General features: G+C 37.7%; 1 long non-coding RNA gene across 1 annotated transcript; it reads right to left on the bottom strand.

Moving 5' to 3' along the window:
- Window positions 1-5,677: 5,677 nt before the first annotated feature.
- LOC134323050 (uncharacterized) lies at window positions 5,678-15,586 on the bottom strand. The gene is made up of 3 exons (XR_010014004.1): window positions 15,521-15,586; window positions 6,506-6,607; window positions 5,678-6,077 (listed from the first exon to the last, which is right to left on the bottom strand). It is a non-coding gene; the product is annotated as an uncharacterized LOC134323050 (long non-coding RNA).
- Window positions 15,587-17,412: the final 1,826 nt, after the last annotated feature.

The following is a 17,412-nucleotide window of genomic DNA, read 5'->3' as shown; positions in this document are numbered from 1 at the left end:
TGTCCGCTAACCATTTCTTCACCACTTTTGCTGTGTGTTTTGGGTCGTTGTCGTGCTGAAATGTCTACTGGTGCCCAAGGCCAAGTTTCTCTGCAGACTGCCTGATGTTGTTGTTGAGAATCTTGATGTATTGCTCTTTTTTCATGGTGCAGTTTACTGTGATTAGGTTCCCTGGTCCATTGGCTGAAAAACACCCCCAGATCATTAGGTTCCCACCACCATGTTTGACAGTGGGGATGGTGTTCTTGGGGTTGAAGGCTTCTCCTTTTTTACACCAAATGAAGGACACATCATTGTTGCCAAACAATTAAATTTTTAGTTTCATCTGACCATAAAACAGAAGACCAGAAGTCTTCTTCTCTGTCCAGATGAGCACTTGCAAAGGCCAAGCGGGCTTTTGTGTGCCTTTTCTGGATAAGTGGCGTCCTCCTTGCTCTGCGTTCGTGGAACTCAGCAGTGTGCAGTGTCCATTGGACTGTCTGCCTTGAGACGTTGCCACCAGCAGAGCCCAGATTCACCAGGATGGCCTTGGTGATGATTCTTGGATTCTTTTTCACCTCTCTCACTATCCTCCTGGCCAGCACAGGTGTCACTTTTGGCTTCCGACCACGTCCTCTGAGATTTTCCACAGTGCAGAACGTCTTGTATTTTTTAAATAATACTTTGCACTGTAGCCACTGGAACTTGAAAACATTTAGATATGGCCTTATAACCTTTTCCTGACTTGTGAGCAGCCACAGTGCACAGCCGCAGGTGCTTAGTGAGCTCCTTTGTCTTAGCCATGACTGTCCACAAAACAACTACAGAGAGCTGCTGTTTTTCACCTGTTGAGTTTATTAAAACAGCTGTTCCCAATGAATCAGGGTAATTAGGATGCTTTAGAACAGCAATACTATTTGGAATGGAACTTTGGATTTTCCCATAGACTGTGACAGTTTGCAAAGGGTATGAATAATTTTGGACATGCCATTTTTTGTTCAAATGTAAATAAAAGCTGAGAAATATTTTGTTTTCCACAATGATGGAAATTTTAAGTCAAAATTTGCCAGGGGTATGAATAATTTTGGGCTTCACTGTACAGTATATCTTCAGTAACTACAAGGGAGTTAAATGGTGAAATCAATAATAAATTGGCTTACATTTTTATTCACCCAGGTTAATGCAAGATGCAATATTAACAGTCTGTATCTGCCACTTTTTTTTACGAGCCTCATTATATTATTGTTATATCATTCATCGCTCCATGTGGCATGTGAATGGGGCCTTTGTCATCTTGGAAAAGAGCACTTCTATAGAAAAATTCCATCATTAAAATCAGGTCGACAGTCAAAGTAACTTTGTATTTATTTGTAGTGACCCTGTCTGACAAGGGGACAGTTGGACCCAGACCACACAGTACACATTTTGAAAGCAAATCAAATTATTCATTTTGTAAGTCATCTGGATATGTACGTTTATTTACCAACAAGTGAAAGCTGCATAAGTTTTGGAAAAAATTGTGTAAGCCTTTATGCACAGTATTCAGATACAACCCCAAATCAAAAGTTGGGACAGTATGGAAAATGCAAATACAAAAAAACTGCAAAGTTCCTTACATTTACTTTGACTTTTATTTGATTGCAGACAGTTTGAACGCAAGATATTTCATGTTTTGTCTGCTCAACTTCATTTCATTTGTTAATCTACCTCCATTCCTGCATTTCAGGCTTGCAACACATTCCAAAAAAAGTTGGGACGGGTGCAATGCAGGGCTAGTAATGACGTGAAAAAACTAAATAATGATGTGATTCCTAACAGAAGATGTCAACAGGTGATTATTATCATGATTTAGTACAAAAGCAGCATCTAGGAAAGGCTTAGTCTTTGATGAGCAAAGATGATCAGAGGATCTCCAGTTTGTCAACAGTTGCATAGGAAAATTATTGAAATGTGTAAAAACAATGTACCTCAAAGAAAGATTGGAAAGGAATTGCATGTTTATCCTTCTGCAGTGCATAAAATCATTAAACCATTCAAGTAATCAGGAAGAATTTCAGTGTGTAAAAGCCAGTAGGGCAAGCTTAAGCTGAACGCCTGTGATGTTTGTTTTTTCAGGCGGCACTGCATCAAGAACCACCACTCAACAATAGCTGATATAACCGCATGGGCAAGGGATTACTTTGGCAAACCTTTGTCAAGCACAACAATACGCAGTTACATGCACAAATGCCACTTAAAACTTTAATGTGCAAAAAAGAAGCCTCATGTTATCCATGTCCAGAAGCAGCATCGACTTCTCTGGGCTCAATGTATTGATTTCTGCTTTTGTGATTATGGTCATGGTTATACTTTATTAATTCCTTATCCCTGCCATTATAATACACTATTAGCCAAGTGTAAAAATGAAACAAAAATAAATATATAGTAAGTTCATCTCATCCCCCAGTGTTCATGCTACATCTCTGCAAAATAATAACACTCAACAATTTCTATTCACCATATTCAGTGAAAACACTGATGCTTTTGACAAAGTTCTGTTTAGTAAGCTGGTGTAGACAGCTTAAATGATCTTTGTGCAAACTGCACCATAAATGATCACAGCGTCTTTTTTAAATAGTTTACTTCAACGCTGAAAACAAAGCAAAATAAGTTTGCATATGAACAGAAATGAAGCTACAAAAGTTTATTTCATTTAGTTTAAACATTTGGAGGCACCGAAAACCACAGACAAAAGCAGAAGAATAAAAGATAATAAATGTATAATACATGAATATGAAAAATGTACTCAGCGGTCACTCAGACGGTGGCTCACTGTAACTCGAGTCACACCTCCAGCCACTGTGGAGACCCTACCTACCTACTGTAACGAACTGTGCTAGTTCCCCATTCCTATTCCTCTACATCGGCTGGTAGTTAATGCCTCCATTCAGCCCACTGATTGGGCAGTGAAAAGACGTGTACATCGCTAAGGCAACAGCATCACGTGTTCAAACGCAAAGCACAGAGATGAATTACAAATGAGCAGTTTTAATTATTTTAATTAATTATAATAAAACCGTTTTTATTGTAATAATTTGTTTCCTATCATTATTATTGTTGTTGTCATTGTGATTGTTACTCTTGTGTTATTATTGAAATGTTATGTAGACCCACTCTTCACGATAAAATATGGGAAACTACTACTCAAATGAAGGTTTATTTAAATTCACATCTTATGGGAGTCAGCTATGTCGCCACCACCACTGATTGTTGGATAGTGAGCCACAGAAGAACATTGGAAAGAAGATCTGCTGCACTTTCCTACAAGAGGGTGAGGGGATCCCAAACCTTTGATGTTTCAGCAGGTGCCCTTAATGACGTTCACACACAGTTGGATCAAGATTATTCTGAAGGGCCCCAACAGATTTCCTGGACACCTTCAGCATCTTGGAACAATTGATGGGAAGATAGGGAGCGAGATGGTTTTTTATATAGAATAAGAAAGTCTTTGGCAGTAATAATAATAGCAAACACTGTTTTCACGAGAAGAATGGTCCCGATGTAATCTCCACTCTCTCTGATGAGTATGATAGTTAGAAGAGTGATGGTTATGTTCGGGATCTGGTTACGTGGGTGGTTTCGCATCCAGTCAGTGTGATGAGTCCGTGGACAGCAGCAGTACATCACAGCTTTTGTGAACATGACTTTGTTAAAAACTGTTACAAAGGTAGTGATGAGTACAAACGAGACATGATTTGAAGATGTGACAGGTAATGGTTTCCTAAAAAAATGTTACAGAAGTTATAATTTGTAAAAAAAAATAATAATAATAAAAAATATATATATAAATAAAAAGTTTTTTTTATATATTTATTATGGCTCTACTATGACTAAACAATCAGCTCTGGTCATCAACAGAAATTGTCATCAATCTTTTTCATGTTTAAATAAGTTTGAACATGGAAGGAGACCAGCTTTACTATTAATCAGATTTACATTTTCAGCATTTAGCAGACGCTTTTATCCAAAGCGACTTACAGTTGAGACTGTATACACTGCAGGAAATTGAAGGTTGAGGGCCTTGCTTAAGTGCCCAACAGCAGCAACCTAGCAGATGTTGGGCTTGAACCAGCAACCTTTTGATTACTAGCTCTGTACCTTAACCATTGAGCCATCACTGCCTCAAATAAAATAAAGTAAAGCCATCACACTCAATAATATAATTCAGTCTTCATTAGATAGCATTTTCTTTTGGTGCTAGCTAGCCCTCCCGGAACCCATACAGACTGCACTGCAGTGACTATTTTTTTTTTTTTTAAATACCTTAATATAAGTATCTATCTATCTATCTATCTATCTATCTATCTATCTATCAATCAATCAATCAATCAATCAATCAATCAATCAATCAATCAATCAATCAATCAATCAATCAATCAATCAACCTACCTACCTACCTACCTACCTACCTACCTACCTACCGACCTACACTGTAAACAATGTGACTAAGGTTTACTTAAAAACAATTATGGCAACAAAGTGACACGTAATATAATTGAGTAGATTTTAATTTCTTAAGCTTTAAGTAAAATCTACTGAATAGGTTAACTAAAATTAGACAAAAAAATTAAGTAGATGTTAGTAAAAGAAACAGGTAAAATGTGTTGAATTCAGCAATAGAATGGCATGTTTGAGTTAATGTAGCTCAAAAATATTTAGTAAATAGAAATCAATTTTACAAGGAAAGTGTATAAACATTTAGTAAGATTCTGAGAAAAATTAATTTAGATGTACTCAAATATTTAGGAGGAATTCATTTAAATATACTAAATATCTAGAAAAACTGATCTATGTTTGATCATTTATATAGTAAAATTTGATTTATATTTACTAATATTCTGAGTTAAATGTAATTAAGTTTATTAAATGTCTGGATAAAGATGTTTTGGATTCATTAAATTAAATAATTATTTAAACTCAATTTAGCAAACTGTTACATAACTTTTAACCAAGTTTTAATTGGTATCACATGACTAAATGTTTTCACTAACTTTATACCCAATAATATCTCTTCTTTGTGGCAAGATTTATTTATTTTATAACAGATTGCCATGCATAAAACAAATCTTTTTCAAGTGACAATCTATTTGTCACCATGTTAATAAAGGAAAGACTACATTTATGCTCTTTTGTGATAAAAAAAAAAGACAGTAAAAAGTGCCAGAACTGCATGAAGAACCTCTGTCCATCAACTACTGGCATTACAGACACACTGGGGCATTTAATAACAACAATGACAAATGCAAAACTTTTTCTATTTTCATATGAACACTTTTATTAATTACATGCACCAACAAACATAACAATGTGTTCTTCTAAAAGACAAGTGCAACTACACTGATCAGTTACAACATTAAAACCACCTCCTTGTTTCTACACTCACTGTCCATTTTATCAGCTACACTTACCATATAGAAGCACTTTGTAGTTCTACAATTACTGACTGTAATCTATCCATTTGTCTACATGCTTTGTTAGCCCCCTTTCGCCCTGTTCTTCAAGGTTAGGACCCCCACAGGACCACTACAGAGCAGGTATTATTTAGGTGGTGGATCACTCTCAGCCCTGCAGTTACATTGACATGGTGGTGGTGTGTTAGTGTGTGTTGTTCTGGTATGAGTGGATCAGACACAGCAGCGCTGCTGGAGTTTTTAAATACCGTGTCCACTCACTGTCCACTCTATTAGACACTCCTACCTAGTTGGTCCACCTTGTAGATGTAAAGTCAGAGACGATCGCTCATCGATTGCTGCTGTTTGAGTTGGTCATCTTCTAGACCTTCATCAGTGGTCACAGGACGCTGCCCACGCTGCGCTGTTGGCTGGATATTTTTGGTTGGTGGACGATTCTCAGTCCAGCAGTGACAGTGAGGTGTTTAAAACATCCATCGGTGCTGCTGTGTCTGATCCACTCATACCAGCACAACACACACTAACACTAACACACCCTTGCAAAATTACCCAAGAAAACCAATGTTGTCAGATCCTGCTGACATTTAATTCTTGATTTTGTAGATTTTTATCCTTTCTTCAGCAATGTTCTGTGTCTCCATCATTGTCCTGAAACAGCAATAATAAAAACATTATGTAGGTTTGGACAATGAAACTGTTTGAACAAGAACATGTATATTTGCCGTACAAACAAACAGTACAGGAATTACACAGAAAAAATAGTAGAAGTAGTGAAAGAGGTTTGGAACAATCTGGACTCTTCTTAGAGCTGGCTGCCCCATCAACCTAAGCAATCAGGGAGAAGGGTCCGATAATACAAGCAAGCAGACAATTTTTTTTAGCCTTTACCAGATCTGGCCTTCACACTTTATTTTAGCACAAGGCCTCAACATAACAATGTGAAAAAGGTAAAAGAGTTTGAAGACTTTCCAAATGTATTGTAGTTATGACTGATTTTGTAATTCAACCTTCCCATTAGGTAGGTTAAGGAAAGGAAAGGTAGGTTAAGGACTTTTTTAGCATGTGCTTCAACTTACATTGTACTCTTTTAAGAGGTGATCTATAGAATCCCCAAGATACACCATCAAACATTGAATGACAACTTCTCTTGACATGTCAATGCTAGTATTGCTTGAAGCCTGAAATTACAAAAAATAATAATTATCCATTGGCTCTGCATATCAACAACATATCAATAATGTAGCAGCATTGAAGCACCAGTAGATGATCAAGAGACTTTTAATTAACTGCATAAATATAATTCACTTTATTTGGAGTCCAAGTTTAGATCTGTAGATGTTCACCTGAGAAATCACTGATCCTGTAACAAGTCTGATATCACTGACTTAATGTCAACATGATGAAATTCAAGTAAATGGAAAATGAGGTATGGTGAATTATGTTCAAACTGTGCATCACCATATCTTAATTTTGTATATGAATAATATGCAATAAGTTGTTGCTTTAATTTCAAATTCAGGTTGAAAATCACCAAAAGATGTTTTCTAACAAATCTACATTTGTAAACTAACTGTGTACAAACATTTACACATATAATGTACATGAAATCTCTATCTCTGCATATTTTGTAGTGTCTGATAAACTGAGATTTCAAATATTCTTCATGCACCTGAAAAGAAAAACATTTGCTTTAAATCAACCAGACAGCTTCATATTTTACACTCATAATACATTTGTAAAACCTAAACAAACTCTCAAATATTACATTTGCTTGTCCACATGTACAGAAAATCTGAGGACTACACAAAACAACATATTTTTAAACCGTCATTCAGGAAAATATTTCAACAATTTTGGAAAGCTCAGCAGACACATTACAGTCAGGGATATTAGTCAGCAACCCAAGCACCTATGCTGGCAACAAGCATATCAGCAAAATGTCAGTTGTTTTCCCTCCAAGACAAAAACAGCGTTTCCAAATCTTCATTTAAGGAGCTAAAACTATAACGCATTAGTGTGGATGTAACCTAACACTTCTCTGTCAGTTCACTGTCCGCACTTGTGCTCTAATTTACAGACTTTAAAGCAGCGTTTAAAAATACACACCCGTGTAATGCAGAGGTCTTCAATTCTAAAACTTGAATCCATATTCCAGTCCTGCAATTTGCACTTTTTTCAGTTTTCTGTTGGAGTATTCTTTCAAATATTAGTTGTAGCCCATGCTGACACGAACTAAGTGTGCTTAGTTTGCATACTCAAAATGGCTGCCTAAGCAAGCTGTCACTGGTACTTTGCTATAAATACTATGTATTCAGACACACTACCCTCTCTTACATACTGCTTTCATGTAATGTTTAGTATGGAAGTGTAAGTAAGTAAGTAGGTAAATTTTATTTATAAAGCACTCTTAAAACAACTTACGTTGACCAAAGTGCTGTACATCGAATAAGCATACATAACACAACATTATGTTAAAAAAGTAAGAACCAAATAAAAATACAGAGTAAGAGACAAAATAAAACAGATACAAATAGACTAAACAATTAAAATTAACACGGCTCCTCACTGTTCAAATGCCAGCTTATAAAGGTATGTTTTTAGGAGTGATTTAAAAACAGCGGCCGAAGGTGCTTGTCGAATAGTAGGAGGTAGAGTGTTCCACAGCCTCGGAGCATAAACTGCAAATGCACGATCACCTTTTAGCTTCAAACGAGCCCTAGGAACAGTCAACAAGTTCTGAGTGGCTGATCTCAAAGATCGCTGTGCGGTTGCGGGAGAAAGCATACCACTGAGATAAGCCGGGGCTTGACCATTAAGCGCTTTAAAAACAAATAAAAGCTCTTGAAACTGAATCCTGTGCTGAACAGGCAGCCAATGTAGTGAGGCAAGGACTGGTGTAATATGGTTTCTTTTCTTGGTATTAGTCAGTAACCTTGCTGCTGCATTCTGGACTACCTGTAAGCGCTGCAACAGAGACTGATTAATCCCAATATACAGAGAATTACAGTAGTCAATTCTTGCAGAAATGAATGCATGAATAACTTTTTCCAGGTCAGAATAGCAGAGAAAAGGCTTAATCTTCGCAATATTTCTGAGCTGGAAGAAGCTCTTCCTTACCACAGAGTTGATTTGTTTATCAAATCGGAGGTCAGAGTCAAAGATAACACCAAGATTTCTCACAGATGTATTGACACATGTAGACAAGTGACCAAGGTTATTGGAGACACTATTGATGTGATGAGGACCCCCAAAAATGATAACCTCTGACTTGCTTTCATTCAGCTGAAGAAAATTGTCAGCCATCCACCTCTTCATGTCCTCAAGACAACTGCTAAGAGATGTTAACGAGCCATTGTCATTCGGTCTAATGGGAAGATAAAGCTGTATGTCATCAGCATACAGGTGAAAGCTGACATTGTGCTTCCTAATTATTTGACCCAATGGCAGCATATAGAGAGAAAAAAGGACGGGCCCTAGTATGGACCCTTGTGGAACACCACAAGAGACATCAGCAGAAGAAGAGAAATAGCTGCTAATATTCACTGAAAAGGTTCTATTCTTAAAATAAGATATGAACCAATTCAGGGCCTCTCCCTGTAACCCCACCCACTTTTCCAGGCGACCAACAAGTATGTCATGGTCAACAGTATCAAAAGCAGAACTAAGGTCCAATAAAATGAGGATGGCACAATTTCCCTCATCAACAGTAAGTAGCAAGTCATTTGTCACCTTCAGAAGAGCAGATTCAGTGCTGTGCATAGACTTAAAGCCAGATTGAAAAATCTCAAAAATACCATCTCTACTCAAAAATGGTAAAAGCTGAGAATATACAACCTTTTCCAGCAATTTAGCCAAGAATGGTAATTTAGAAATCGGCCTATAGTTACTAACCACTGTAGCATCAAGATTATGCTTTTGAGCAGAGGTGTAACTACAGCATGTTTAAAGCATGCTGGAACAGTACCAGTGGCAAGGGAAGTATTAATGATATCCAGGACAAAAGGTCCTAATATATCAAATGTCTCCCTAACTATCTGTGGGGGCATCACATCAAGTGGGGAGGTTGTTGGCTTTGTTTTCAGCACCAAATCTGTTAATTCGGAGATTGAAACAGCCTCAAACTTTTCAAACACACCTGGGCACGGCGGTGGAAGTGGAGAATCTATACCCAAGTAAGTAATGCCAGACCTAATTGTTTCAGTTTTTTCCACAAAAAAGTTTAAAAACTCTTCACATACTCTAGGAGAAGGAACATTTCCAACTTCGGGTGATGATTTAAGTAAAGAATTTATTGTACTGAACAGTACTTTAGGTCTGTTGTAATTTTTGGCAATTATGCTTGAAAAGTATGCCTCTCTAGCAGACTTAACAGCTAGCTGATAGTCTTCCAGGCAACCTTTAAAAATATCCAAACTTACTTGCAATCTGTCCTTTCTCCATTTCCGTTCCGCTCTTCTACAAGCCTGTCTAATTTCCTGTGTGGATGCATTTAACCAGGGCTGAACTTTTGGTTTTAAGCGTTTAAATTTCATAGGGGCAAGAGAATCCAGAACAGTTGAACAGTTATAATTAAAAAAGTAACTAACTCATCCACATTAGCATGAGTCTGACCATCGTTGGGCAATTTTAACATGTCAGAAAAGGCTCAAGAAGGGGGCGGAGTCGCTAGCCGATTCACCACCTGTAGCTCATGTCTCAGTTAAAAACAACAGGTCCAAACCATGAGAAGTGAAAAAGTCATTTAAAATAAACGTCTTATTATGGACAGAGCGCGCATTTATCAGTGCCATATGGACTAGTGATGGGAATTTCGGCTCCTTTTAGAGAGCCGGTTCTTTAGGCTCGGCTCACTAAAAAGAGCCGGCTCTTTCGGCTCCCAAGTGGCTCCTTAGATTTTTTTGTTGCTTAAATTAATTTATTACCAAATTACATGTAAAATGAATTACTAATGTAAAAAAAAACATTGTATTAAATGTTTATTATTTAAATTGCTTTATTTATATACTCAACATGGAACAGAGACCTCCAACAATAAATTATAAAATACAAAAACAAAGACCCATCTCAATTAGACAAAAAGATCCGATTGTGTATATTATTTGTACATTTGCATCTAGAGTGGGACGGCATGGTGGCTAAGTGGGTAGCACTGTCGCCTGACGGCAAGAAGGTCCTGGGTTCGATCCCCAGGTGAAGAGCCTGGGTCCTTTCTGTGTGGAGTTTGCATGTCTTTCCCATGTCCGTGTGGGTTTCCTCCGGGTGCTCCGGTTTCCTCCCACAGTCCAAAGACATGCAAGTGAGGTGAATGTTCCTGTCATGAATGTAACCAAAGTGTAAAACGTGACGTTAAAATCCTAATAAACAAACAAAAAAATAAACAAGCATCTAGAGTGAAACAACACAACATCAACGAAGCATCACTCACACTCAACAAAATATAAATGAAAATGTGCAAAACAAAAAGAAGATAGTTTAGTTAAGATTAGCATTCAGAAAAACCAAGGAGCTCATCTTTGATGGGTTGATCCTGTTTCTCTTTTCTGTTATGATCTGCCCTGTTAAAATAGATTCTCTCTGAGGGGACAGATACACAGTCTATGTGCCATCACATGTATAAGATGTGGGTAGACTGAACACTTGGTCTCCTACCAGTGGGCCTGCACTTCTCTGTAAAAGGGGCTCCTCGAGTCCAAACTTTACTATGTTTCCTCTCACTCATTTTCCTCACCTTTCCAGCGTGTAATGTCTGGCTGTGTAAGTTAATGTGTATATTTTTTTTTATTAATGTGTATTGGAACTGTGAGAGACTGAGCACCTAAGCATTTCACTCACCTTTCACACCTGTGTTAATGTGACGTGACAATAATGTGATTTGATTTGATTTGTGTAAAGCGCTGAGTTCTCTCTCTCTCTCTCTCTCTCTCTCTCTCTCTCTCTCTCTCTCTCTCTCTCTCTCAATTCAATTCAATTCAATTCAAAAGTGCTTTATTAGCATGACAAATATTCACATTTGTATTGCCAAAGCGCATTTACAAACTAGATAATAAATGAAAAAAATATATATAATAATGTTCAATAACCTTAGTAATTAGCCTTAAAAAATTAACATAAACAAATTAGAACAAGTATATAAAGTGTGTATATGTATGTGTGGAAAAAGTATTTGTAAGTGTGTGTGCGTGTGTGCGTGCATTTGATGGTGTGTGTGTATAGTGTGTGTATGATGGTGTGTGTGTGCGAGTATGTGTGAGTGTGTATGGGATACAGTATAAGGTCACTCACTGTCCCTCACCTGGTGGCAGGTGTGTAAGTAGAGAGCTGCGAGTGTGCAGCTCGCTCTGTGCTCCCCCAGTAGGTAGGGCAGCTTGTCAGGGTTTGAGAGAGAATTAAAATTGGGGATAATTTTGTTGATTTTGGTAAAAAATTGTTTTCGAATGTGTGTGTATTTTGTACATTCAGTGAGGAAGTGCAGCTCTGTCTCTATTTGGTTTGAAGAGCAGTGTTGACACACTCTCTCCTCTCTGGGCATCCAGGACTGTCTGTGTCGTCCCGTCTCGATGGCCAGGCTGTGTTCGCTGAGTCTGTACCTTGTCAGGCTGTTTCTGAGTTTTGGATCAGTTATAGTGCTGAGATAATCTGCCACACTATACTGTCTATTTAGAGCCAAATAACATTGTAGTTTACTTTGGAGTTTAGTTTGTATTTCCCAATAGGCCAAATAGTTTATCTTTAATTCATGTGTAATTTGATCAGTTCTGATTAGGTTCTGGTCTTGAGTCTTAATAGTGTTAGTCTGTGTTAGTGGTGTGTTAGTATGTGTTAATGGTGTGTTAATGCAGTGACTCAGGACCAGTTGGATGAGGGGACTGGTATCTTTGCTCAGCTCTTGGTATTGCAGAGCTTTGTAATGATACGAGTGTGGGTCGCTCTCTTTTAGATGATTCCAGAATTGTATTGCCCTTTTTTGTATATTAATAATAAGTGGGTATCGGCCTAATTCTGCCCTGCACACATTGTTGGTGGTGTGTCTGTGCACCTTTAATATTGTTTTACAAAATTCTGTGTGCAGGGTCTCAATTGGATGTTGTTCCCATTTGTTAAATTGTTGGTGTGTAAGCGGGCCCCACACTTCACTGCCATACAGGGCAATTGGTTTAATTATTTGATTGGGATTTCTACAGAAGTTTGTTTTTTTATGGCATAGAAGGCTCTGTGTGCTTTTTCTCTCAGTTCATTCACTGCCAGGTTGTAGTTTCCTGATGAACTAATGTTTAGTCCAAGGTAGGTATAGTTTTTAGAGTGTTCAATTTCATGGTGTCCTAATTTAAATGTGTGTTTGGTTCCCTGAGATCTGGATCTTTTCTGGAAGGTCATAATTTTGGTCTTTTTGAGGTTGACTGTCAGGGCCCAGGTCTGACAGTACTGCTGCAGCAGGTCCAGTTTGTGCTGGAGACCCTGAGCGCTGGGGGACAGCAGGACCAGATCATCTGCATACAGCAGGAGTTTAATCTCTGAGTCGTGTAGAGTGAGACCGGGCGTGGCTGAGTGCTCTAACATGGAGGCCAATTCATTAATATAGATGTTAAATAGAGTTGGGCTCAGACAGCAGCCCTGTCTCACTCCACGCTCCTGAGAGATAAAATTTGTTTGTTTATTGCCAATTCTTATTCCGCACTGGTTTTCTGTGTACATAGATTTGATAAGATCATATGTTTTACCCCCTACACCACTTTCTAATAGTTTGTAAAACAATCCTTGATGCCAAATTGAGTCAAAAGCCTTTTTAAAGTCAATAAAGCAGGCAAATATTTTTACATGGTTTTGAACTACATATTTTTCAATGAGGGTGTGTAGGGTGTAAATATGATCAGTTGTGCGGTAATTTGGTAAAAATCCAATTTGACTTTTACTCAGGACATTGTGCTCAATAAGGAAGCTTGAAAACCTTGAGTTAATTATACTACAGAATAACTTCCCCAGATTACTGTTCACACAGATGCCCCGGTAATTATTAGGGTCGAATTTATCTCCACTTTTGTAAATTGGTGTTATGAGACCTTGATTCCAGATTTCAGGGAAGGAACCTACACTCAGAACCAGGTTAAAGACTTTTAAAATGGCTAATCGAAATTTGGAACTGCTGTGTTTAATCATTTCATTCAGGATTCCATCAGGTCCTGATGATTTCTTTGGTTTTAATTTATTTATTTTATTAAGGAGTTCCTGCTCAGTAATGGAGGAGTCTAAAGGGTTTTGATTATCTTTAATAGCCAATTCAAGTTCTATAAGTCTTCTATTGATGTCATTTTGTTCTGAATTTGTGTTGAATGTTATGTTTTTAAATAGTGATTGGAAGTGGGCTGTCCATATATCCCCATCCTGAATAGCTAATTCTTCATGTTCTTTTTGTGTTTTTGATTTGATAATGTTCTGAGTTCTGTTCGTAAATGTTGACAGTCTTTATCAAACCAGCTGTCATCTTTTGTTAATTTGGGTTTTAGTGTAGATCTAAGTTTTAGTTTTGCCTTCTCTGCTGTTCTTCTAAAGATTAGGTTAATTTTTTGGACTGCCTGATTTACTCCTTCTTTACTGTGAGTGTATGCAGTGTCCAGAAAGCTATCTAAGAGTGTTTGAGTTTGGTGGCTGATGATTGCTTTCTGGAACTCTTCTGCGCTGTTCTCGGCCCATCTGTAGGATCTGGGGATGTTGTACAGCTTACTGGGCCGTGTGTGTGTGGTGGGGTTAGTTTCTGTCTTTTTAATGAACACAGTAATTTGGCTGTGATCAGACAGAGGGGTTAGAGGTTTAACAGTGAATGCACTGAGAGAGAAAGGGTCTAAATCTGTTACCATATAATCTACTGTACTGTTCCCAAGAGATGAGCAATACGTGTATCTTCCTAAAGAGTCCCCTCGTATCCTACCATTGACAATGTACAGACCCAGACTTCGACAGAGCTGCAGGAGGTATTTTCCGTTTTTGTTTATCCCAATGTCATAGTTATTCCTGTAAATGGAAGAGGAATGATTATTAAGGAACATATTATTCTTAATAAAGTGATCTCCGTGTGTTTTTAAAGTGTCTGATTGTGTTCCTGTTCTTGCATTCAGGATTCCACAGATGAGCACATTTCCCTGGGCCTGGAAATGGCTCGTCTCTCTCTCTAGTTCTGTAAATATATCATTTGAGTAGTATGGAGACTCTGAAGGAGGGATGTAAATGGCACAAAGGAATAAGTCCCTCTGTGATGATAATATAGATTTGTTTAATTTAAGCCAGATGTGGTATTTTGCTTGTTTTATTGTGTCTATGAAATTATGTAGGTTTGATTTATACCAGATGATGAGCCCCCCAGAGTCTCTGCCCTGGTGCACTGTGCTCAGTTTTTGGGAGGGTATTAGAATTTCCCTGTAGTTTTGAGGACAGTAAGTGACCGTATCAGCTCTCTCTCTCTCTCTCTCTCTCCCTCCTGTTCATGTGCACGCTGTCTGTGTGTGTGTGTAACCCCGCCCCTCCTGCTCAGTGTAAACACACAAACGCCACCACGCATCTTGACCAATCACGTGCGGCTTTGACAGAAAAAAAAACCGGAAAAAAACGAATCGGCTCCCAATCAGGAGCCGGATCCCGTCGTTCACTTTAAAGAGCCGGCTCTTAGAGCCGGATCGTTCGCAACCGACCCATCACTAATATGGACTGACACAGAATGAGACTGGGGTAACGGTGTGTATTTCAGTGCTCTGAGACTGACAGTGTGCGATTTCAGACGCAGCCTTCATGTCAGCATGGGCTACAACTACTAGATAAAAGCATACTTTGACAGAAAAATAAAAAAATCACCTAACTGTCCTCTTGTGGTCTCACTGTATCAAGAACAGGAATATAAAACCATTCAGAAAGGCTCAGATAGCACACAACTCTTAGCTAACTTAACTGGCAAATTTACAATTTGTATTTAAATGTAATGAGACTAAAAACGATTTATTCTGCTGAAATAAACTTCAATTAAACATCATATAACATTAATAAAACACAGTGATTAAGTGCATTTCATTTGTGAACAAGAAACTGAATAATTCGTAATTACTCACCCCTGACAGCAAATGTTTAGCCCCACTGTTGTGCAGTTTGCTAAGTGCGGCAGGGGTTGAAGAAATTTGTGGGAAAAAAACCTGAAAAAATGCAAACAATATACGATAACTTGTTTGATATCAACTTAAAGCACATCAATGTTTATGTTTGCTACAGTAAAAGAAACCATTTGATCCCTAAAAATGTTAAAAATCTCACCTTTGAAAATAGGACTGCTGCTCCTACATGTGGTGTGCTCTCCGTGCGCGCGCAAAATAGTGTTGAGTTCCAGCATAAAGTGATTAAAATCCACATATCATTCTGAGTACAATTTATCCATTTTCTACATCTTTCTGCGTCCAGATAAAAAATAATTATATACTACTCAATGGTTCACAGCTGATTTTATTTAACCAAAACTGTGTAAAATTTAACTGATAAACCATTTAAAATTGTTTAACTCAACTCAATTTAATTTCAAACTGTCTAAGGTTGTTTTTATTATGTTTATATTACTTATAATTATGTACTTAATATTAATTAATCCCAGTCCCACTTTTTACTTTTCTATCTATCTATCTATCTATCTATCTATCTATCTATCTATCTATCTATCTATCTATCTATCTATCTATCTATCTAAAAAAACAAGTTTGGTGACAATAGCTGCACTTGGCTTCATGTAACAATGTATTGATTTCTGTTTTTGTGATTATGGTCATGGTTATACTTCATTAATTTCTTATCCCTGCCATTATAAAACACTATTAGCCATTACTGTAAAAATGAAACAAAAATAAATATATAGTAAGTTCATCTCATCCCCCAGTGTTCATGCTACATCTCTGCAAAATAATAACACTCAACAATTTCTATTCACCATATTCAGTGAAAACACTGATGCTTTTGACAAAGTTCTGTTTAGTAAGCTGGTGTAGACAGCTTAAATGATCTTTGTGCAAACTGCACCATAAATGATCACAGCGTCTTTTTTAAATAGTTTACTTCAACGCTGAAAACAAAGCAAAATAAGTTTGCATATGAACAGAAATGAAGCTACAAATCAAAAGTTTCTTTCATTTAGTTTAAACATTTGGAGGCACCGAAAAGCACAGACAAAAGCAGAAGAATAAAAGATAATAAATGTATAATACATGAATATGAAAAATGTACTCAGCGGTCACTCAGACGGTGGCTCACTGTAACTCGAGTCACACCTCCAGCCACTGTGGAGACCCTACCTACCTACTGTAACGAACTGTGCTAGTTCCCAATTCCTATTCCTCTAAATCTCTTCTCTAAACCCCGTTTCTAGCACAGGTGTCTGCGGGACTGGAAGTGGGTGGAGAGCCGGGATTCGAACCCTCCACCACGACTACCGTCATTATTACAGGAGCAACGCTCTCACCACTGAGCTACCGGAGAGTACTGATTAGAATGCAGCGAAAACGCTTTTGTTCTTTTAGTGGAATATAAACCCCGCCCCCTGGGCTCTAATTGGCTGGTAGTTAATGTCTCCAGCCAGCCCACTGATTGGGCAGTGAAAAGACGTGTACATCGCTAAGGCAACAGCATCACGTGTTCAAACGCAAAGCACAGAGATGAATTACAAATGAGCAGTTTTAATTATTTTAATTAATTATAATAAAACCGTTTTTATTGTAATAATTTGTTTCCTATCATTATTATTGTTGTTGTCATTGTGATTGTTACTCTTGTGTTATTATTGAAATGTTATGTAGACCCACTCTTCACGATAAAATATGGGAAACTACTACTCAAATGAAGGTTTATTTAAATTCACATCTTATGGGAGTCAGCTATGTCGCCACCACCACTGATTGTTGGATAGTGAGCCACAGAAGAACATTGGAAAGAAGATCTGCTGCACTTTCCTACAAGAGGGTGAGGG

Source organism: Trichomycterus rosablanca, chromosome 1 (genome assembly GCF_030014385.1).
Source record: "Trichomycterus rosablanca isolate fTriRos1 chromosome 1, fTriRos1.hap1, whole genome shotgun sequence".
Lineage (NCBI taxonomy): Eukaryota > Metazoa > Chordata > Actinopteri > Siluriformes > Trichomycteridae > Trichomycterus > Trichomycterus rosablanca.
Note: the sequence above shows the minus strand (reverse complement) of the source record. Positions and strands in the feature narration are given on the sequence as shown.